This window comes from Bos mutus, chromosome 24 (assembly GCF_027580195.1).
Source record: "Bos mutus isolate GX-2022 chromosome 24, NWIPB_WYAK_1.1, whole genome shotgun sequence".
In the NCBI taxonomy this organism is placed as follows: domain Eukaryota; kingdom Metazoa; phylum Chordata; class Mammalia; order Artiodactyla; family Bovidae; genus Bos; species Bos mutus.
Window position 1 is genome coordinate 45040980 of NC_091640.1, and position 24187 is coordinate 45065166.

Sequence of the window (24187 nt, forward strand, 5' to 3'; positions counted from 1 at the left end):
GGAGTACTGTGTTTTTCTGTTCAGAGCATTAGCTCCAATTTGATGTCTGGGTTTTAGATGAAGGACACCAATACCAAATACCCCCACATGCATACCCACATAAGGGCACATTTTAATTAGTCCTCAGTTGATATTTAATCTTGCTTTTATTCCATGGCCACTTTAAAATACCCTATTATCTCATCATGTGTAGCCTGATTTTCCCTCTTTACTTTTTTCTTCCTTTCTACTCTCACTTTTCTTTTCTTCCTGTCTATTCTTTGCCCTAATTTTTCTATTATTCTTGTTCCATCACCCACTGGAAGTGAGGTTTTTTTTCCTCCAACCTTATTATTGTACCTATTTCCCCTTCTGCCTGCTTTCTAAATATCCTTCCCATTTCCCTTGTCTCCAAAGCACTAAGTGATATGGACAGGGTTTAGTCAGAACTGCCCATGGGAAAGCTGCCGCTTGGGACTCAGAAGTGGTTAGAGTTAGCAGAAGACTAGAAAGTAAGGTTTCACAGTGCTTCTCTATCTCCACATCCCTTTTGTCTGTCTGTCTCTCTTTGTCTCTCTGTATCTGTCTTGTGCACTCACACCCTCTCCATACGCATAGCTGTGAGCCATCTTCTGAGTCTTGGTGGCAAAACCACCTCTCTTCCCTAAAATGCATATAGGCTACATGACACTCAGTTTGAATTGCAGCTCTGGACTTTTTGATGTCTTCAGGTCAGGCCCATGAGAGAGGTGGGGTTAAGGAATGAGCTTTTGTGTCCTGATGTTGTCAAAGCTAATGTTCATGTAGATAGAAGTTGTGTGGTCTTCCATACAATAAAGCAGAGCAATTAAAGAAGCTGGTCATCTAGTTATCACTATAATCAGGTCATATCAAAGTATTCAACAATGACCACAATAGCTACCTCATGGAGCTCACGTGCTATGTATCCAACACTTAGATGCTTTGCTTACAGTGTGGAAAATATTTTAATAATCCTGCCCAGGGATGGGGGAGCCTGGTGGGCTGCCATCTATGGGGTTGCACAGAGTCAGACACGACTGAAGCAACTTAGCAGCAGCAGCAGCAGCATGGTACAAGTGTTTGTAGAGCACCAGGTATTCACAGGAGAGGGAGATCACTATAAGTAAGTAATCCTACAAACACTAGGCTTCTTTCCAAAGGGGAGTCATTGTCAATATCATAACCATCTCTTGTAATGCATTGTCAAGCTTAGTCAGTGTAGGGCACCATGAGGTCAAGTGGGATTTCAGTGGTATTAGAACACTCTTGCTTCATCTTCTCCACCCTGGCTACAAGCATCTCTGTGTCTAAGACACCTATACTCCCACTTGATGTTCAAAACACATCTGATCATCAATGGTGAGCCAGAAAGGTGGATACTCTCACAAGGTTGCATAGCTTGTGCCTGTTAGAACAAGAGATACTAAAGAAATGGAACTTTCTGGAGAACATAAAGAAAAATATGGAGAAAGACAGACAGAGAGACAAAGTAAGTTGCAAAAAAATCCTATCCTGCCCTGATAGGATATTGTCAGGTGTTGTCCTTGCTTTGCTGGTCTCTGGTTATGCAGTATTGGGTAAATTGCTTAAATATCCTAATGACCACTTCCCTTTCTCCTCCAGCCTCTCACCTTTGCTGACTTTCCTTTTTCCCTGGTCTAAACCTTGAATGTTGGTGTTTCACATTGTTCTGTCTTTTGGTATCATCTCTCCTTATCCTTCAAATTCTTAAATTATATCTAGTTGATCTTACCTACCTCCTTTTACTCCTGCTTGAATATTTCTGATAAAAAATCCATGTACTGGTGCAGATATATCTAAATGTTGGCACAGTTGCAGCATGCTCTTTTAGTAATTTTTTCCTACTTATTAAAAATTGGGCTGCTGGAATGGACCTGTAGGGTGTTACTTACATAAACCACAGTGCGCATAATGATTCCTGGAAATTTGCAATGTAGTAATTCAATATGTAAAGTGAATGTACAGGATTAGGCAACATTGTGTCATAGCAAAAGACTGAAATCACCTAAATATCCAGTGATTGTTGTTGTTCAGTCACTCAGTCATGTCCGACTCTTTGCAACCCCATGCACTGCAGCATGCCAGGATTCCCTGTCCATCACCACCTCCTAGAGCTTGGTCAAACTCATGTCCATTGAGTCCAAGATGCTTTCCAACCATCTCATCCTCTGTCATCCCCTTCTCCTCCTGCCTTCAATCTTTTCCACCATCAGGGTCTTTTACAAAGAGTCATCTCTTCGCATCAGGTGGCCAAAAGATCGAAGCTTTAGTTTCAGTATCAATCCTCCCAATGAATATTCAGGATTGATTCCCTTAAGGATTGACTGGTTTGATCTCCTTGCTGTCCAAGGGACTCTCAAGAGTGTTCTCTGATACCACAGTTCAAAAGCATCAATTCTTTGGTGCTCAGCCTTCTTTATGGTCCAACTCTCACATCCATACATGACTACTGGAAAAACCATTGCTTGGACCGTATGGACATTTTTTGGCCAAGTAATGTCTCTGCTTTTTAACACACTGTCTAGGTTTGTTATAGCTTTTCTTCCAAGGAGCAAGCTTCTTTTAATTTCATAGCTGCAGTCACCATGAAATTAAATTTGGAGGGATTTTGGAGCCCAAGAAAATAAAACTGTCACTGTTTCCATTTTTTCCCCATCTATTTGCCATGAAGTTATGGGACCAGATGCCATGATCTTAGTTTTTTGAATGTTGAATTTTAAGCCAACTTTTTCACTCTCCTCTTTCACCTTCATCAAGAGGCTCTTTAATTCCTCCTCAATTTTTGCCACAAGAGTGGTGCCATCTGCATATCTGAGGTTATTGATATTTCTCCTGGCAATCTTGATTCCAGCTTGGGCTTCATTCAGTCTGACATTTTGCATGATGTAATCTGCATATAAGTTAAATAAGCCTGGTGATAATACACAGCCTTGACGTACTCCTTTCCAAATTTGAACTAATCCATTTTCCCATGTCTGGTTCTAACTGTTGCTTCTTGACAGGTTTTGCAGGAGGCAGGTAAGGTGGTCTGGTATTCTCATCTCTTTAAGAATTTTCCACAGCTTGTTGTGATTCATATAGTCAAAGGCTTTCGTGCAGTCAATGAAGCAGACTTTATTTTTTGGGGTTCCAAAATCTCTGCAGATGGTGACTGCAGCCATGAAATTAAAACATGCTTGCTCCTTGGAAGAAAAGTTACTTCCAATCTAGACAGCATATTAAAAAGCACAGACATTACTTTGCCAACAAAGGTCCATCTAATCAAAGCTATGGTTTTTCCAGTGGTCATGTATGGATGTGAGAGTTGGACTATAAAGAAAGCTGAGGGCCAAGAATTGATGCTTTTGAACTGTAGTGTTGGAGAAGACTCTTGGGAGTCCCTTGGACAGCAAGAAGATCCACCCAGTCCATCCTAAAGGAAATCAATCCTGAATATTCATTGGAAGGACTGATGCTGAAGCTGAAACTCCAATACTTTGGCTACCTGATGTGAAGAGCTGACTCATTTGAAAAGATCCTAATGCTGGGAAAGATTGAAGGTGGGAGGAGAAGGGGACAACAGAGGATGAGAGGGTTGGATGGCATCACCGACTCAATGGACATAAATTTGAGTAAGTTCCGGGAGTTGGTGATGGACAGGGAGGCCTGGCGTGTTGCAGTGCATGGGGTCTCAAAGAGTTGGATACAACTGAGTGACTGAACTGAATGGTATGAAGCAGAAGCAGTAGTTTTTCTGGAATTCCGTCACTTTTTCTATCATCCAACATATGTTGGCAGTTTGGTCTCTGGTTCCTCTGCCTTTTCTAAATCCAGCTTGTATATCTGGAAGTTCTCAATTCAGGTAAATTATGATACTTCATACTATGAAACAAAATAGACATTAAAACATTGTGATATTACAATATAAGTGGCTGAAATTAAGAAGATTGACCATCCCAAGTGTTGCTAGGGATGTGCAACTTCCATACACTGCTGATAGGAATGGAACATAATGCATTAATGGTTCAGCAATTACCATACATCCGCCATAGAATTTTGATACTCCACTTGTCAAATACTCTAACAGATTTGGAATCAGTAGGTCTGCGTTAAATGCCTGGTATCCACATTTGGAAAAATTTTGCCACGTCCTCTGTTGTATACTCTTGATTAACAGACATTGTACTTAACCTAAACCCTGTATCACAGCAGCTTGCATATGATAATTAAATAAACATATGCAAAGAAAGAATCAAAGGCATGTGACATGGTGAGGAAAACTAGGGTTAGAGTCAAAACTTTGGATCAAGTTTTGTCTCTGTTTGTTACTAGGTTGTTGTGGTGGTTGTGGTTTAGTTGCTAAGTTATATCCGACTCTGACCCCATGGACTGTAGCCCACCAGGCTCCTCTATCCATGGGATTTCCCAGGCAAGAATACTGGAGTGGGTTGCCTTTTCCTTCTCCAGGGGATCTTTCCCACCCAAGGATCACACCTGTGTCTCCTGCATGGCAGGCAAATTCTTTACCACTGAGCCACTTGGGAAGCTCATGCCTGTAACTAACCAATGACCCAAATACAATTGCTTAACCATTTAGGGCTTCAGTTTTCTTTCTGTAAACAAATGGTGGGTAAGGCAGGTAGATCAGATCTCTTAAATCTCTTCAGCTCCATCATTCTAGGGAGGAGTGTTTATGATTCAGAATATAAAAGATTACTGTGAAATTAGGTTAAAAAAGTCTCATAATTCAGGCATAGACATTAGAGAAGAATCTTGCTTAGAGATTTTCCACTGTATTCGAGGAACTCAAACCATCATCCCTCTCAGAAAAGGCTAGATGCATTCTGATGCATAGAATGCGTAGCATATTAGTTTGCTGGGGCTGCCATCACAAAGTAGAGTAGACCAGATGGTTTGAAGAAATTTCTGTTCTTTTGACTTGAAGAGCAGAAATTTATTTTCTCATGATTCTGGGAGCTGAAAGTACAGGATATCAGCTGGGTTGGTTTCTTCTGAGTTTCTCTCCTTGGCTTATAGATGACCACTTTCTCCCTATGTCTTTACATAGTCCTCTCTTTGTATGGATTTATGTCCTAATTTTCTCTTTTAAGGACACCAGTCCTATTGGATGAGGACCCACTTTAATGATCTATTTTAACCTAATCACCCCTTTAAAGATTCTGTCTACAAGCACAGTCACATTCTAATAGGGGCTTCAACATCTGAATTTGGGGAGAACACAATTTAACCTCTAATAGATAGTGAATAGAGTGTCTATGCTAATGGAAGCCTCCACCTAACGATGATGGCAGAGTCTCTCTTGGTCTGGAACTTGAAGGAACAGAAAAACATTAGCTTATACAATGGTGATCTTAAAACATGTATCTCTTACATCCTTTGCTTTAATGCAACAAACTTCCTCTGAAGTCTCTGCTACTGATAAAAGCTGTTTCTGCACTAGAAAGCCCTTGGTCCCCGTTGCTACTAGCAATGAAAATTATACCAGCAGTGATCTGAACCATATTCCAGACTCTGGCTCAGACAGATTCTGCCCTCTGAACAGCTATATTGGAACCACAGACTTTTATTTTATTCATGGGGGGAAAAAAAGAATCAATTCTATCATAAAATAAATCTTTAGAAGATTTGAAATTCATTTTTACCCAATATTGGGGTAGCAGAGAGATGAAGATGAGACCACAGAAGTTTGAAAGCATATAGAAACTGAGAAATGATCTACAATGTGTTTCCTAGATTTTTCTCATTTTATTAATATTACCAATTTTTTTAAACTGGAGTGTCACTTAGGGTTTCTAATTTTTGTTGTGCTAAATATAGGGATTAAAAATAATAAAGGACATACTAACAACAAAAAATTTGAAGGATGTAATCTCAGACCTAAAAGAATCATAGTCATTTAAATGGAATATCTGGGTTTATTAACAAACAAGTTAAAAAAAAACAAGCAGTACAAAAACAAAACACCTCCTCACTTAAACATCTTGCCTCACTCTAACAGAGCTTAGTCATGAATCAGCAGTCTGTAGACTAGTGCTTGAGAGCCTCAGTCTTTTAGATCAATGTTATTCAAACTTGAGTATGTTCAGACTTTTCACAGACCCAATTTGAGAAACATTAAAATCACAGTTAATATTATCATTTGGGTTTTTTTCTTCATGCCAACAAACTTATAGCAATTTTGGCATGGAACTCTTTTTACAGATAAGAAAGCTCAATGGAGAGGAGTCAACAGGAATTAGGAAATATGATTGAGTGCACGTTTCCTCCCTTGGCATATTTAAATACAAAATTTGGACATTCTAGGACTTCCCTTGTAGCTCAGTTGGTAAACTGCAATGCAGGAGAGCCAGGTTTGATCCCTGGGTCAGAAAGATCCCCTAAAGAAGGAAATGGCAACCCATTCCAATATCCTTGCCTGGAAAATCCCATGGACAAAGAAGCCTGACAGGTTATACCTAATGGGGTTTCAAAAGAGTCAGACAGGACTGAGTGACTAAACCACCACAGAGAGATAAAATAAGGAAAGTTATTCAAGAAGGATGGGAATTGGGCTGGTCAGGAAGCAGACCAATGGTTGATGAAGTCAAAAAGCCTGAAATCTTTTCACCCTACAACCTTCTGTTTCAGTTTCTAATCCTTTCCTTTAACCTCAAATTCTCAGTCTTGAGCAAGAGTCTCCTGGAAGGCTTGCTAAAAGGGGTTGCTGGGCCACATATGCAGAGTTCCTGATTTCACTGGTCGGAAGGGGGCCCAGTAATTAGCATTTCTGACGAGTTCCCAGAGGATGCTGATGTTGCTGGCTGGAAGGCCACACTTGGAGAACCTTTGCTCCTACACCTCCAGTAAGGAGGGTATCCCCTGTGGCCCAGTATTGAAAGCCAGAAGAGTGCAAATGTGATGATGGAGCACAATGGAGAGAAGACAGAATGCAGACCAAGAAATAGCTCAAGGCGAGTTCAGACAGATCCTTGGATTTGGAAAAATGAGCAGATTACTTTTACACAAGACTTCTTAAAGTATTTGCTGTCTGCATTATGCTGGATGCTTTGAAAACAGACATTCATTATAACTTTAAAAATCAAATGACTGCATAAAAAAATCTTAATTTGAAGGCACAGAACCCAGGCACTTTAAAATTTTGTGCACACACATGATTTTCCATCAGCAGCTGTTAGGAGGATAATTAAGGATTAAGTCTTCATTTAATCATTTTCAGATATGAATATAGTACTTTCCCTTTCCCTCACCCACACCCCAAGCCATTTGAAAGATGAAAATGAACCTCTAGCTCCAGGTCTTATCTTTAGAGAACAAATAGATTTGCTTCAATTTTGTAAACTTGTTAAAGTGACTTTAGAAATATTTGATTTAGTTCATATTTCCTGAATTGTATTTTCATAGTGAATAGTTGTTTTTTTTTCCCCCTAAATTTTTATCAGACTTCTCATGTCCCTGAATGGGTGAAGAAATTTTATTCCATGCCTAAAAAGAGATCTTGGGAAATGGTATCTTATTTGATTCTAAGGCTCTTTGGATATTGGTGGAAGTGGGCACTAGGGGAAAATGAGGAAGTTTTATAGGAGAATCACAAAACTGGGACACTAGAAGGGCACCCTGCAGTCCAGCTTGTCCCACAGTCTCATTTTACAGGTGGGAATCCTTGTGGTCAAGGTCCCAGCCAGGCAGTGTATTTCCTGAGACTGTAAAGCAGGTTGTTTCCTCAGAATCCTAGTGTTGTTAGCTGGGCAAACTGTCCTGTCATGCTCTTCAGGATGTTTTGACTCCACTCCTGGGATTCTGGGAGAGACACAGGAATGTGGAAAAGCTTATAAGCAACCTGAAGGCAGGCTCCGGCACGTGTTAGTCACTCATTTTTCCCCTAAATGGAGCCAGGGACCAAGCGCGTTGTAGGCCTCACACATATTTTAATCAAATGAGCTAAGATGCTTAAAATTTGGAGAAAGACCCTGAGGCGAGGTGGAGAGCGGTGCAAATAAAAACCATTCAACTGTGCGATTTGGCCAGGATTTTGTTCCCATATTCTGTGAAACACTGAACTTCAATTTTAAGGCTTTGAAAGCTTGAAGGCAGCTGACTGGACTTTGATTTTTCTCTGAGAAGGACTCATACCACTATATCTCTCCCTTTGAGGAGAGAAATACCCTATAGGATCTATCCCAGCAATCCAAGTGAGAATGCAGTCAGGGCCTGAGCTTTTTGCTGGGGCCTGGGTTTCTGTTCTCCTGAAGGCTGGAGTGGGCCAAGTCTTCTGCCCCAAAGAAGCAGAGGATTCTGGCAGGCTTGAGCCAGACTCCGCCAAACCAGAGGGAGGGGCTTCCTGCTGCTTCCTGGGGCAGGCCTGGAGCCGCTCACAGTTCACTTCGATTGATTCCAGCTGTGCCATGCCAGGCGGGCCAAGACTCCAGCCTTTGTAATGCTATCTGAAGGGAAAGGAGGAATCCAGAAAAGAGGCACCCTCACCTCTGTGTGTTCCCCTTGCCTCCATCTTAGCCGTTTTCCTGATTCTCATTCATCACTTCCTTCCTTCTCTCTCTTTTCCCTGTTTTGCTCTCTCCTCTTTTCATTTTTGCCACACCCCTTTCTCCTTTCTGTTTTACCTGAATGCTGCGCCAGCCTCTCCCTTTTTCTCTGCATCTTCTTGCCTCTTCCTTTCTATCCCCCATCCTTCCTCCTCTTTCCCTTGGCGCCTCTCTCTCATGTTTTCTCATCCATCCCTGGCTCACGTTCCCTATAGCATCACATCACAGTTAAAGCTACAGTCTTTGCTCCTTTAAAGTAAAGAGATCTTGGTTTTGCACAGCTTCAGGCAGGATTGAGCAACACGGTACTTCATGTGGTCTTTTGTGGCCAGAAAGGAAGAGTGTGCTTGTGTGTGTTTAGGAGCTTTGTCTGGGCTTTCATTGTCCAGCATTCAAGAGCAGATCTTAATTTGCTTGAGAATCACAGCCGAATAGTCAATTTGCTTTAAAAGACTCTTGATTTAAGCTTTCTGAGAGCTCTACCTCTGGCCGTGGTTTTGGAAAGTGATTGCCTGTCATCTCAAAATGTTAGCGTAAACAGAAGGTCTGCACAGCATCATATGTTTATTTTCCACAGTGGCGTTTGCTAGGTCACGTGGTGGCCATTTAATTTCCACGACTGACATTCCACAGGTCTGAGATTTCGTTCCTTTGGGAGTATTTCAAATACTTGTGGTTTTAACCAAGATGAAAAAATATATATATTTAAAAGAAAAACACATATGCCACCAGCCCCCAAACTTCACTCAGCGGTGTCCCTGACAGTCTCACGGGCAGCTCCTCTGCCCCTCAGCTCTCAGATGCCTGCAGACACAGAGAGGGTAGGAAGGCCCAGATGTCTGCTTTTCAGAGATCTTCCAAGCCTAAGCCCTTCGAATTGATTCTAGCCTTTCACACTTGATGTTTATTTCACTACCTGGTTTGGTCTCACCCATTGAAGAGCTGGGAAACAGTTCTATCCAGGGTTGCCTGAACAGACACCTATGCCTACCCATCAAGGTCCTTCCTTGATTTTCCTGATGAAGAGGCTGATGGTAACTTCTATCTAAAATACTGATGTTAGATTTTTGACAGAGGAGAGTGGAAGAAATTCTTATTGAAGGATTTGGACTGTTGGTCTCTCACTGGGTAAATAAAGGAACAGAAACAATTAAACATGGCTGCTAATTAGGAATGAAGTGCCAAAGATGGGGCAAGCCCAAAGGCATATGTGGGCAAAAGGTAAGACTGCTTTATACCACCTCCAATTCAGCCATCCTTTTGAGCTATTTGAATTCCAGTGGAACCTGTCATCTTTCTGTGCTCTTTCAACTGCCTAGAGAGCTCCCTATAGGTACGTTTTGATGGGGTCAAGAATAGCTTTCTACACCCTGCCCCTCCTTCTCTGTGATTCCCATAAGTCCACAGTCTCATTCCCTCTTAGCTTGTCTCTGCTAAGGAACTGATAATCTCTATTGAGTGAAGGTATCCTAATCATTGTAACAAAGGCCGAGTTACCAATTGTGGAACTATTATTGACAAAGATTGGGAAGTTCAAGTCCAAGAGGAAACTTTCTACCAGTTGATGACTGAAATAAGAACCTAATGATTAGCAGCTTTGACTTATCAAAACTGCTTTTCTTGACTAAGGAAAGAAAGGGGAAAAGGTTAAATCAGAGATACAACATGAATTAGGGCCTTGGAATGTCACCACCAGAAGAGTCTTGAATGAAAGGTGATCAAACCTCATATATACACTATAGGGTCCCTCAAAGCCTGGGGCTGTCAATTTGTCAAACCCTTGTGAAGGCTGTATATCCTTCACATGAGCCAGTGTTGCTGTTGTCTTTTGATTACATGCTCAAATATGGAAAAATATAATTGCTTACACACTAGAGACAATAACAGAAATTAAATTTTGTTAGATCCTTACTCTCATACCTTATACACACACACTCCACCAATATTTTGATGAAGGTCACATCTTCTGAAAAGGTGACATGTAGTCAAGGTGGATCTGTGTAGAGACTGCAATGCTGACATTTTTTTTTCAAAGAAATGAAAGGTGAACATTAAGATGATCACAGTATCCAGACACATTGACCCTAAAATTATTCTATAAAGTGGCAGCTTGATTTATGAAATTAATTGTTCCAGGGATGATAGAAGAAGAAGTTTTAGATAAATTCATACATAGTAGGTTGATTTAAGTTACATAGGGAGTTATTTCTCAGAGAAGGCAATGGCACCCCACTCTAGTACTCTTGCCTGGAAAATCCCATGAACGGAGGATCCTGGTGAGCTGCAGTCCATGGGGTCGCAAGAGTCGGACACGACTGAGCGACTTTGCTTTCACTTTTCACTTTGATGCATTGGAGAAGGAAATGGCAACCCACTCTAGTGTTCTTGCCTGGAGAATCCCAGGGACGGCAGAGCCTGGTGGCTGCCATCTGTGGGGCTGCACAGAGTCGGACACGACTGAACTGACTTAGCAGCAGCAGCAGCAGCAGCAGCCGGGAGTTATTTCTCACTTCTGTGTTTGCCTGTGGGTGAGGCAAGTATTTCTTCAACATATTTCTTGTGTCCTTTGTGTCATTAGTGAGACTGAGACTGACACAAGGTTCAGTTCAGTTCAGTTCAGTAGCTCAGTCATTCCGACTCTTTGCCACCCCATGGACTGCAGCACATCAGGCTTCCCTGTCCATCACCAACTCCCAGAGCCTACTCAAACTCATGTCCATTGAGTTGGTGATGCCATCCAACCATCTCGTCCTCTGTTGTCCCCTTATCCCTCTGCCTTCAATCTTTCCTAGCATCAGTTCAGTTCAGTCGCTCAGTTGCTCTTTGTGACCCCATGGACTGCAGCACATCAGGCTTCCCTGTCCATCACCAACTCCTGGAGTTTATTCAAACTCATATCCATTGAGTTGGTGATGACATCCAACCATCTCATCCTCTGTTGTCCCCTTCTCCTCCAGCCCTCTTTTCCAGCATCAGGATCTTTTCAAATGAGTCAGTCCTTTGCATCAGGTGGCCAAAATATTGGAGTTTCAGCTTCAGCATCAGTCCTTCCAATGAATATTCAGGATTGAGTTCCTTTAGGATGGACTGGTTGGATCTCCTTGCAGTCCAAGGGACTCTCAGGAGTCTTCTTCAACACCACAGTTCAAAAGCATCAATTCTTCGGCCCTCAGCTTTCTTTATAGTCCAACTCTCACATCCATACATGACTCCTGGAAAACCATAGCTTTGGCTAGATGGACATTTGTTGGCAAAGTAATGTCTCTGCTTTTTAATATGCTGTCTAGGTTGATCATAACTTTTCTTCCAAGGGGCAAGCGTCTTTTAATTTAAAGCGACACAAGGTTAAAGTCCTTTTTTAAATAAAATTGCAGATCAGTTGTTGGCTAGAGAGAAAAGTCAATATTTAATTCAATTTTAATGTGTCAGATAAAGAGCTAATGATTACATAAAGATATGCAAACTATTTATTTGACAACTTAAAAAATCACTCATAATGCAGTTAGTATTTTCAATTGATTTCCTTAGGAAACTGATTTCCAAGGTCTGTGTAGCCCTTTTTTGAGATTAAAATATTTATAATTTGGAGATTTCCCCCATTTTTTTCACCCCCTGGAGTAAGTTCCGTGAAGTGCACTCTCAGAGGAAGTCTAAGATCATTGACATTATGATTAAACCAAATGTGTTTTGATAACCTGGGTTGATTCAAGTTACAGGTCTTTAAGGAATTCTGTGCTTCAGTACTTTGCATATTTTTATGTAAAATGCAACAATCACCACATACATGAACCACAGAACCCTTCTGTGAGGAATATCTTAAAGGATAACTGTCCTCTAAACACACATTTTGGACTCCCCTGGTGGCTCAGACGGTAAAGCGTCTGCCTACAATGCAGGAGACCAGGGTTCCATCCCTGGGTTGGGAAGATCCGCTGGAGAAGGAAATGGCAATCCACTCCAGTACTATTGCCTGGAAAATCCCATGGACAGAGGAGCCTGGTAGGCTACAGTCCATGGGGTTGCAAAGAGTCGGACACGACTGAGCGACTTCACTTACTTACTTAAACACACTTTGGGAAATGCTACTTAATAATAACAGTAATAATAATAACAGTGACAAGAGCTGCAAATATAACCAGCATTTACTAAGCTATAAAGTGCCAGTTTTCATTCCAATCCCAAAGAAGGACAATGTCAAAGAATGTTCAAACTAATGTACACTTGCACTCCTTTCATGCTAGCAAGGTAGTGTTTAAAATCCTTCAAGCTAGGCTTCAGAAGTACATGAACCAAGAACTTCCAGATGTACAAGCTGGATTTAGAGAAGGCAGAGGAACCAGAGACCAGATTGGCAACATTTGTTGGATCATAGAGAAAATTCCAGGAAAACACCCACTTCAGCTTCATTGACTATACTAAAGCTTTGACTGTGTGGATCACAACTTGTGGAAAATTCTTAAAGAAACAGGAATACGAGACCATCTTACCTGTCTTCTGAGAAACCTGTATGCAGATTTAAAAACATCAGTTAGAATCAGATATGGAACAATGGACTGGTTCAAACTTAGGAAAGGAGTACATCAAAGCTGTATATCATCACCCTGCTTATTTAACTTCTATGCAGAGTACATCATGCAAAATACCAAGTTGGATGCATCACAAGCTGGAATCAAGATTGCTGGGAGAAATATCAACAACCTCAGATATTCAGATGATACCACTTTACTTTCTAGTGAAGTAGAACTAAAGTGAAGTGGAACTAAAGGGGCTCTTGATAAAAATGAAAGAGGAGAGTGAAAAAGCTGGCTTAAAACTCAACATTCAAAAACTAAGATCATGGCTTTCAGTTCCATCACTTCATAGCAAATAGAAGAGGAAAAAGTGGAAGCACTGATATATTTTATTTTCTCGGGCTCCAAAATTACTGCAAACTGTGACTGCAGCTATGAAATTAAAAGATGCTTGCTCCTTGGAAGGAAAGCTATGGCCAATATAGAAAGCATATTAAAAAGCAGAGACATTACTTTGCCAACAAAGATCTGTATGGTCAAAGCTATGGTTTTTCCAGTAGTTATGTATGGATGTGAGAGTTGGACCACAAAGAAGGCTGAACACAAAAGAACTGATGCTCTTGAACTGTGGTGCTGGAGAAGACTCTTGAGAGTCCCTTGAACTGCAAGGAGATCCAACCAGCCAATCCTAAAGGGAAGCAACCCTGAACATTCATTGCAAGGACTGATGCTTAAGCTGAAATTTCAATACTTTGGCCACCTGATGCAAAGAGCCGACTCATTTGAAAAGACCCTGATGCTGGGAAAGGTTGAGGACAGGAGGAGAAGTGGACATCAGAGGATGTGATGGTTGCATGGCTTCACCAACTCAGTGGACATGAGTTTGAGCACACCCCAGGAGACAGTGAAGGACAGGAAGCCTGGCATGCTACTTGGGATCTCAAAGAGACAGAAATGACTTAGCAACTGAACAACAACGGCAATAAGCCAAACGCTGTTCTTTGTCCTTGACATGTATCACCCTATCATCTTCACACCATCCTATGATAAGTACAGTTATAGCACCCAAGTCTGGAAGAGCATGAATAACTTATCCAGGGCCAGCAAATGTTACATTTGGGAGGTATGATTTGAACAAGGCTGATATGCCCTTTAGCTTATACTCTCCACCCTTATGTTGTGTTGTTTCTACCTCTTTTTTCTGTGATGGGAGGTTGACAATATTAGAAGAATTCCCTGTCCAAGAGCCTGAGTACCACTGAGTCAGGAGTTTGGATGCCTGGATGGAGCCTGTATCTCACATATCACCCCCTGCTGCAGTCTAATTGAAGAACTACCAGGACTTCAACATCAGTCCTTCCAATGAACACCCAGGGCTGACCTCCTTTAGAATGGACTGGTTGGATCTCCTTGCAGTTCAAGGGACTCTCAAGAGTCTTCTCCAACACCACAGTTCAAAAGCATCAATTCTTCGGTGCTCAGCTTTCTTCACAGTCCAACTCTCACATCCATACATGACCACTGGAAAAACCGTAACCTTGACTAGACGGACCTTTGTTGGCAAAGTAATGTCTCTGCTTTTTAATATGCTGTCTAGATTGGTCATAGCTTTCCTTCCAAGGAGCAAGCATCTTTTAATTTCATAGCTTCAGTCACAGTTTGCAGTAATTTTGGAGTCCAAGAAAATAAAATATATCAGTGCTTCCACTTTTTCCTATTCTATTTGCTATGAAGTGATGGAACTGAATGCCATGATCTTAGTTTTTTGAATGTTGAGTTTTAAGACAGTTTTTTCACTCTCCTCTTTCATCCTTATCAAGAGCCCCTTTAGTTCCTCTTCACTTTAGTTCCACTTCACTAGAGAGTATTCTGCAAAGATGCTAAAATTTCAGAGGTTTAAATGCTTCAGTTAGGAAATAATATTGACCATATTCTCATCTTTGCAGAATACCCTACAACACACAATTTAGAACCAGATTTTGTCTGCTTTCTCATGGATTCAGCTGTGTAAGCCTGGACGAGCTGTGCAAGTTTAGTCTTCTCAACTGAACTTTAAGTTTCTGTGGGCAAAGACCTTATTTAATACTTCTTGCTTATGTAATAGGACAAGTCATTGATCAACTGATTTGAATGACCATGCTAATAACTACCCTTTCATTCATTGCTATAAAAATTTTTTATGAATAATGGCACCCGTATGGCATTTTTCACTTTGTGTACACTTTGACCAGGGCCGTTGAGAAAGCTGTGAGTTTCTTCTCCTCTTTCCAAAGGTGATCAGGTGTGTAATTTGATCAAGGTCATAGCATACAGTTTGAAGGTAATAAAATGAGACTCAGTGTAGGGTCTTCTTGGGCTTCCCTTGGCTGCCTGGTCTCCATATCACTGCAGAGACTGGAGGATGTCCCTCAGGCACTGCCATTTAATTCTGAGTGTGCCTTCACAAGTGCTATTCGCATACTCATGGGCATATCTCACACTGTGTTGCCTTCTAAGCTCCCACACTTTCTCTTCTCAAGAAAAAAGCCAATGGCTTTGGTCTGACAGAAGTCAGCAAATAAAGAAAGGAAGGGAGGTTTGACTGACATTAGTGCTAATGTTTTAGTCTTCTCCTCCCCTCCTAGAGGATGAGAAAGGACTCCTACCATTCTGGAACACTTTTTAGGATCAGAATAGCAAAGCTTCTTGGAATCATGAAATATTTCCACTATTGAATCATAGAGGCAAAACAGGAGAAAACAACATGTTGGAGAGAAATGAAAAATAGGGTCAGGAGAGAAGGGCAGCCTTTGGATAATTCTCGAGTACAATCACTGCTGTCTGCAGAAATGAAAAGAGTTTCAGTACGCCCTGAATCTGAGGGACTTCATTTCATCCAAATGGCACCAAAGGAATGATGATAACGATAGCGACAGACCCAGAATTCCAACTTGGCTGCCTCGTGTTAGGCCAGGAATAATTTAGAAGTATGTAAGTGGAAGAAACATAAAGCACAGGAAAGGTGAAGAGTAAAGATAAGAGTGATTCATAAATTGAAAGATGGTATTTTTTTCTTCTCTGAAATAACGCATTCAGTAAGGAAACAAGTACCTCTCGAAGGGCACCGAAGGAGGGCTGCACTTGAGATACCAAAAGTGCAAGCGCCAAGAAGAACACGGCCAAATGCTTAACAAGGAGGGTGATATTTTATTTCTTTAGTAATTGCCCAGCTCTGACGCTCAGGTTGACTCTGAAGATGTATTCTTAGAAAAGGAACAAAAGAAACATAAAGAGAAAATCTGGGGAAATGGATGGTAGGATTTTTTTATTTTTTAACTTCCAGACAAGAGGAAAGAGAAGGGCAGAGTACAGTCAAATATTGAGTGGCAGGTGTGCTATTTCTGAGTTCGTCTCCTCAAATATGGTGCTGACAGAATGATTTTGGGCGGGGGGATGGGAGGAAGAGATGTCAAAAAGCTCACAATTTCCATAGCAAACTCTGACAGAGTTCAGGAAAGCCCATTTCTACCACAGGAGAATTTTTTTATTTTCCAAGTTTGTTTAAATATACACAGTTGACAAGTTGGCCTGAAGCAAAATTGTGAAGTAGAGAACATTGGCTTTAGGGCCTTATGAATCAATCAATCACCAGCTATTTACCGAGCACCTCCTCTGCACATGGCAGTTGCTGGGGAAGGCTGAGGCTCCAGCTTCACAATCATCTCCACCCCTGCCCTCAAACAACCTACTGTTGGCAAGGCACCAGCTGCTACACCCAGAGGAGTAAAATAGTTCCCTGAATAATGCTCAAAGCAGCAGAAAAACAGTAATATTATGATCTAGTACTATATAGCAGTTAACTATGTTGCAAGACATTTTTCAAAGCTTTCCAAATATCACTTCCTTTAATCCTTGCAACAACTATATGGAGTAGGTTCTGTCACTACTCTTATTTTATAGCTGAGGAAACCGTGACATGTGGCATTAGAATAAGAACCAGGCAATATAAACCCAGAGCCTGTGGTCTTAACCACTGCACAGGCTACCCTGTATAAAACAGCACTGCACACAGTGAAAGGTAATGAATGAGACAGGCAGTAAATGCAGTGGGAATTCTTGAGTAAACTGATGCTTTGTCATTGCTTTGGTCCAGCCTCTTACTGTGGTCTTTGAGTCTATCAATAGCTCTATGAGGAAGGGAAGGCAGGTCACTATGTTCATTTTTATGGTAGAAATGATTGAACAACTTTCTCAAGGTCATATGACCACGAACATCAATTAGGTGAAGCCAGAACTAGAATTAAGGTCTCCTTACTGCTAGTCAGAGATTCCAACTCGGGGAAACTGCACCACTTTGTAGTATGGGCACATGGTCCACTCCTGACTGCTTCCTACTTGACCGCTGTTCTTTCCTTCCATGGCAGTGAACGAGCACACTGCTGTAGGCTGAACATCAAGAAGACGGAGCAAAGGAAATACCAGTGTGAGCAAAAAAAAAAAAAGAGTGGTCAACTTTTGAAACATCTGTGTTTGTTTTAAACTTTATATTTTGAAATAATTTTAGATTTACAGAAAAGTTACAAAACTAGTATAGAGGATCCCATACATCCTTCGTCCAGCTTCCCCAAACATTAACATCATCCATAACCATAGCACAAATACAAAACTAAGTGATTAATATTGGTGCAATACCATTAACTATTGATTTTCTTTAGATGGCATCCTCTTTTCTACTAGTGTCCTTTTTCTGTTCCAAGATCGGATCCAGCAACCTGCATCACGTTTAGTACCCATCACTCCTGAATCAGACTTCCTAGGTGGCGCTAGTGGTAAAAAACCTGCCTGCCAATGCGGGAGACGAGGATTCGATCCCTGGGTGCAGAAGTATCCTCTGGAGTAGGAAATGGCAACCCACTCCGATATTGTTGCCTGGAAAATTCCATGGACAGACATGGGCTACAGTCCATGGGATCACAAAGAATCGGACAATTGATTACACACACACGCTTCTGAATTTCCTCCAGTCAGTGACAATTCCTCATCTTCATCTTTCCTGGCCATGAAACTCTTGAAGAGTACTGGTCATTGATTTTGCAGACTATCCCTCAGTCTGGAGTTGTCTTAGGTTTTTTCACAATTAGATTGTGATTATGCATTTTTAGTAAGATATTTACCAAGGAAGTGATGTGTTCTTTTCAGTACATCAGTCAGGTGTTACATGATATTGATATATCTATTTACTGGTGATAATAACTTTGATCATTGAATAAGTTGTTTGAATTTCTATTTTTCCCTTTTAAATTTATAAATATTTTATTGAAGCATATTGAGGTTATAAAATATACTGTTTCTCCCCAAACTTTCCCCCACTATTTTTAGCATGCTTGGGGAATCTTGCTGGTAACAATTCTAATGTATTTTAATGATGATTTTCCATTTCCCTAATTTTTTATTTTTAAGTAAAATTATACCAGAATGAAAAGTTTTCCCCCTCCCACATTTATTAAATATCAACTCATATTAAATATTAAATACTCATAGGATATTAATTTTATCCTATGGTTCCAGATTTTGTTATTGGGAGTTCCTTCAGTCTGGTTCCTGCACCATTCTGACATATCCACATTCTTTTTAAAGCATTCCTTTCTTTTTGGCACCACAATATTTAACAGTCTCATTTCATATTTTCTCTTCTAGCTTGAAAATCAAAAAGTCTTCTCCAAGAAGTCCTGACTCTTTATTAGAGACTGGCATTTATAAGCCAAGATCTGGGCACCAGCAGTGACCACTGCTACTGCAATGTCATTGCTCCTAACTCCTCTCAGCAGAACTTACAAATATGTGAATAGACATTAATCCATGCATATAGCCACATCTATACCTATTTCCATATCTTTCCATTTGAATCTATATTAAAAAGCCATTAGTTCATATTCAATACCTCTGATTCTAATCCTAACCCACAGGGTTCATTCTACTCTTTTCTCTTTCCTTATTCATGATTTCATTTTCCAACAGTGAAAAAGGGCAGACTTTTTAAAAAAACAAGTTGTTTAGGTTTCTCCAACTTGGCTCCTGTTACTCTTTGCTATCCACGATATATTCAATTATTTGTTCTAAACACATAAAATAGTTTCAGAATTCCTAACCCATATTTTTTGATAAACAAAGTTACTAACTATATTTACCTATCTATATCTATATCTATCTATCTATATATATCTTTTGCCTTACAAGATGGCTTTGGAGTTTTAAAGAACAGATATTCACATTTCAGCTCTCAGTTGTGCTGTTCTCTGTATGGGCCACATTTCTCCCGAAGAGTTATGCTTTAGAAACTTCACTTTAACAGTGACATCAGCAAAGTAGACAGTATCCAGAAGAGGACAGCCAAGGTGGCGAAGAATCTAAAATTAACGTGTCTGTGAACCAATGAGAGAGCCATCTCCTTGCATTCATTCATATATTCGTTCAACCATCACTGGCCCATCTTTCCATTGAAAACAATTATTTGGGGGTCATAACAAATGACCTGTGTGCAACAAATACCTGGAATTATTGAGGCTAGATTAGAAATTGGAGTGAGGCCATAATAATGTTCTTCAAGCTTGTGAAGGTCTTTCATGTGAAATAAGAATCATACTTTTTCTAACTAGCTCCACATAGCAAGTCCAGAACAATGAGTAGAATTTAAGAAGAAGGAAATTTTCATTAAATGCAAGGAGGAATTTAAGTTCTAATAGAATGGCCCAACAAATGAATGGAACAACATACAGAATTATGAATCCTCATTGCTAGAAACTTTTGTTAGAGGGTCGGGAAGTTTCCCCTGGAGGAGGGCGTGGCAGCCCACTCCAGTACTCTTTACTGGAGAATCCCACGGACAGAGGAGCCTGGTGAACTACAGTCCTCAGGGTCACACAGAGTCAGACATGACTGAAGCAACTTAGCACAGAAAGTTGGACAGGAGGTCCCCTAAGGTCCATTTTTGGGAGAACAAAGTACTTTCAGGAGGGTGAGCTAATCTGCACCCAGCAATCATCATTGAAGACCTACTATGTTCCAGGGCTAGGCACTGAGATACAACCATGGATTGGAAATGTTTTGATATCAAACAATGTTATAGTTGTTGTTTCTAAAGTACTCTGCATCTTGTGAGTCACGCTATAACCATTTATTTAATACAGAGAACATTCCAGGGCAGAAGTATGACTGTCATTGTTACAGGAAATATAAAGGAAAGAAACCAAAGGATGAAAGACAGGGGAGATGGGATATGTGAAACACTGGGCCAACCAACACAAAGGAGATGGGAAACAAAGGTGCCAGGAGGCACGCCACGGCTGGAGAAAGGAGATGGGAAACAAAGGTACCAGGACATGCCACGGCTGGAGAAAGGAGATGGAGAACAAAGGTACCAGGACATGCCACGGCTGGAGAAATGATGAAATGAAACTGAAAGGCGGTAAGAGGTAGAGAAATAAAACTTGAGTGCTGGAAAAAAACTTTCCCAGACAAAGAACACTTGGATTGCAAAGGTGCTTCCCAGTGACTGTGATAGAAACCGGATCACTAGTGGCATTCAAGACTAGACTAAACAGAACTCTGAAGAGAGAAATTGTAGGGAGCAGCTTGGCATGGACTGAAGGGTAGGCCTGTTTTGTATTCTTCCACCTCAAATATATGACTGGAAAATTTTTCTTTCTCAGAAATATTTGTTTGTTTTTAAAAATCTTATAGCAAACATAGCCCAGTTCTCAAAATGCACCATTTTGCCATAAAATATCTTGCATTTGTCTCTATTTGTTTCATACTCATTCATCTTACTCCCCTCCCAAACTGCATAATCTTCAGGGTAGGGTGAGTATTACAAAGTTTTCTTCTGCAAATCCCACAGTAACTGGAACAAAGTTGAAGCAAATACCAAATGTTCAATAAATATGTATCAATAAACTATGGGTTTATTTAATGCAAATATATGTTTAAGCCCCATGCCAGGAGCTAGGGGATGTAAATACATCTTTTCCTCAAAGTATGAGAAAACTGGGGGAAAAAAATCACAAGTAGTCAAATGTCCATATAAATGTTAAATAGAAATGATGAGTACTAACATATAATAATAGCACATAATATAAAAGATATCAAAGGCAATCTCTGATATACACTAAGTGAAATGTATAGTATGATAGGTACAACTGCTGTGAGCTTGTTGTTTCATAAAGGGTTGGGTTCGAAGTGACAGATTTTGTCTTATCCACAATGAACAGCAATGCTCCCATTTATTTTCCCCTCTTTTGTTCTGCGGTCTCTATGGGGTAGCAACATAATTGTGTGAAGTCTAAGCACCTGACATGTGACAGATCTGGCAGCATGTATATACAGTTGCGAGCAGCATATACCAGCTTCAGAGCAGCAAGCGGGTGGTTACGAGTCCAGACTTCAGGCGCCCAATTTATCTGATTGGATGACCATGCATCGGGAGCTGGTAACCACCATGGATCAGGTTGGCTAGAGGTTGAGATCCCTTGACAGGTGACACTGGACAGTCCATCACAGCCCATGAGAGTAATTGGAAAGGCCCAGAGTTAAGCACATTAGAGCAATAGCAGTGACAGGGCAAAAGTGGAGGCGCCCGTGGGTGTTTTGGGAGAAGAAGCTCTTCATTATCAGTTTGCTTCACTTAATACTCGTGTGTGTGTGAACGAAATGGAATAGGAGGAGGCTGAGATCACTGGTGGTTTTGTCACTCTCTTGTCCAACTCTTGCAACCCCATGGTCCGTAGCCCGCCAGGTTCCTCTATCCATGGGATTTTACAGGCAAGAATATTGGAGTGGGTTACCATTTCCATCTCCAGGGGACCTTCCTGACCCAGGGATTGAACCTGGGTCTCCTCAACTGCAGGCAGGTTCTTTACGAACTGGGCTACCAGGGAATTCCCAATTACTAGATCACTAGTAATGGTTGTTGACAGAAGGAGGGAAAGCCTGGAGAATGAGTTCTGCTTCCAGAAAGACACCTAAATGAGTCAAGCTTTATAGTGCCAAATCAAGATAACACCGAGAATGACTTGAACCTGATTCCCAAGGCTCTACCCTTTCATTTCCATTACTAAGGGCCCTCTATGCCCAAAAGGAGAATTGATGGGTAGAATTTCAGATGTGCTAGGAAAGTTCTTCTTCTTAGTTTGTGGCTGATGCCTAAGGGTCTTTCCTTTGGTATAAGACTATTTTAAAACAGATATGCCATATAGGAGAACACAAACAAGCTGTAAGTTGTCATTCATACATCAATGAAAGCATTCTTCAAAGCTATCCAGGCAAGGCCCAAAGTAGGGGGCAGCTCCTGACAGATGGGAAGTATAGCCTAATGGTGCCAGTGCCCACATCCCCCAGTCTTACCATACTCCCCTCCATAGGCAAGACCCCATGTCCAAGTAAAGAAAGTTAGTGATGCCTCAACTTGAAAAGCAAGCTGCATTTGCAAGGCTTAACCAAGTTATAAGAGCAGAGGGGTAAGCAGTTCTTATCAGATCAAGCCAGCACTTCCCCAGAGAAAATGCCTTTTGTTTTAGACGTCTTAGTCGTTGGGTCAGTCCAGTTTTAGCTCTCCCTGGCAGTGATTTTATTTCTTTTTTCCTGTGAGGTGATTCTAGAGTCTAAAAGATCATCCTAGCCCAGATCCTAGAAAAATTAGGAAATTCATGACTTGAATGAAAATCTAGTCTGATGGTTAACAGTAATTCATGACATTGTGAAAAAGCCTGCAGCAACTGAGATGTGACTTTAATCCTATCAACAAAACATACGTTAGTAAAAGGCTACCCAAGCCAGCAAGTGAATCCCTTCTAGGTGAGCATAGACATTAGATAAGCTATACACTGCAGAAACTGTCAGGAATCTTGCAATTGCAAGTGTCAGAATAATAGACCCAATTGGCTTAAATAAAAGGGTGGTTTTTTGGTTCTTATAACTGAAATGTCTAAGAATTTGAAGCTCAGATGGATCAAGGAGTTCTAATAATATCAGCAGAATAGGTTTTTCTCCTTCTTTTCACTCTGTTTTGCTGTGTATTGGTCTCATTTTCAGTAGTTCCAGACATTGCAGAAGTGAAATGACCACCCAGTTGCTTCAGGCTATATCCTAGTAGCTCTATGTTCAGCTTGTATCTGAAAAAGAAAGAGAATGCCTCTCTTTAGGTGCTCCCATCAGAAGTCTTGTGACTACCTTTTTGGGTCTAACTGGGTCATATTCTCCTCCTTGAACCAGTCTCTGAGGTCAGAACAATGGGATGCTGTGATTAGTCAGATCTGAACAGCATTTCTCTCCCTGAACGAGGGAATAGAATCAAGATACCACCAAATTATGGAGACTGAAATGGAAGCGCTTTTCTCAGAAGAGAGCATTTCTCAGAGGAAAAGAGATCAAGAGGGGTATGCAATGAAACCATCTAACATTAGAACACTCTAGATTCAACTTTTTCTCTGAAAAGTGTATGTGTGTATTTGTGGCCCGGAATGGCAAAGAGGAGGACCAGGTGAGTAAACTAATGAGGGCTCCAAAGACATTTCTGATAGTCTAAAAAAAAAAAGCATTAACGAGGAGCTGGGAGGCAAGATGCGGGCAAAGTAGGAGAGCAAACCAGGCTCTGTGTTGGCACAGATTGTCCTTTGAATGAAACCAAAACCTCTTCTTTTTTGGAAACTGAAACTTAAATGTGACTCCTGTAAGACAGTTTTCATCTCTGGGCTTGGTGTAATTATCTGTAAAATGGAACCAGAGTGAAGAGGATTAGATCATCTAAGTTTCATAATGCCACAAATTTATATCATATTTAATGTTCAATACATTTTATTTATTTCAAATTACAATTCCAAGGCAGGACTAATGAGAATTACCTATTATAAGAAATACCTCCTTTAAGAAAATGTAATATAATTTACAGCTACTTTCTTATAATTTTGGATTCCCCTTATGTAGGCTTGCCAGGAGTCCTTTGTATTGGTGATAGAACAACCTGACTGACCAACAGGGGCGCCCACAACTCTGAGACCTTCAGAGTAGCACTCAGGGTGAGACCGAAGTGATCAGGTGCAATGTGGCTGGATACTGTCACCCATAGGGACCTTTCCCAGGTCA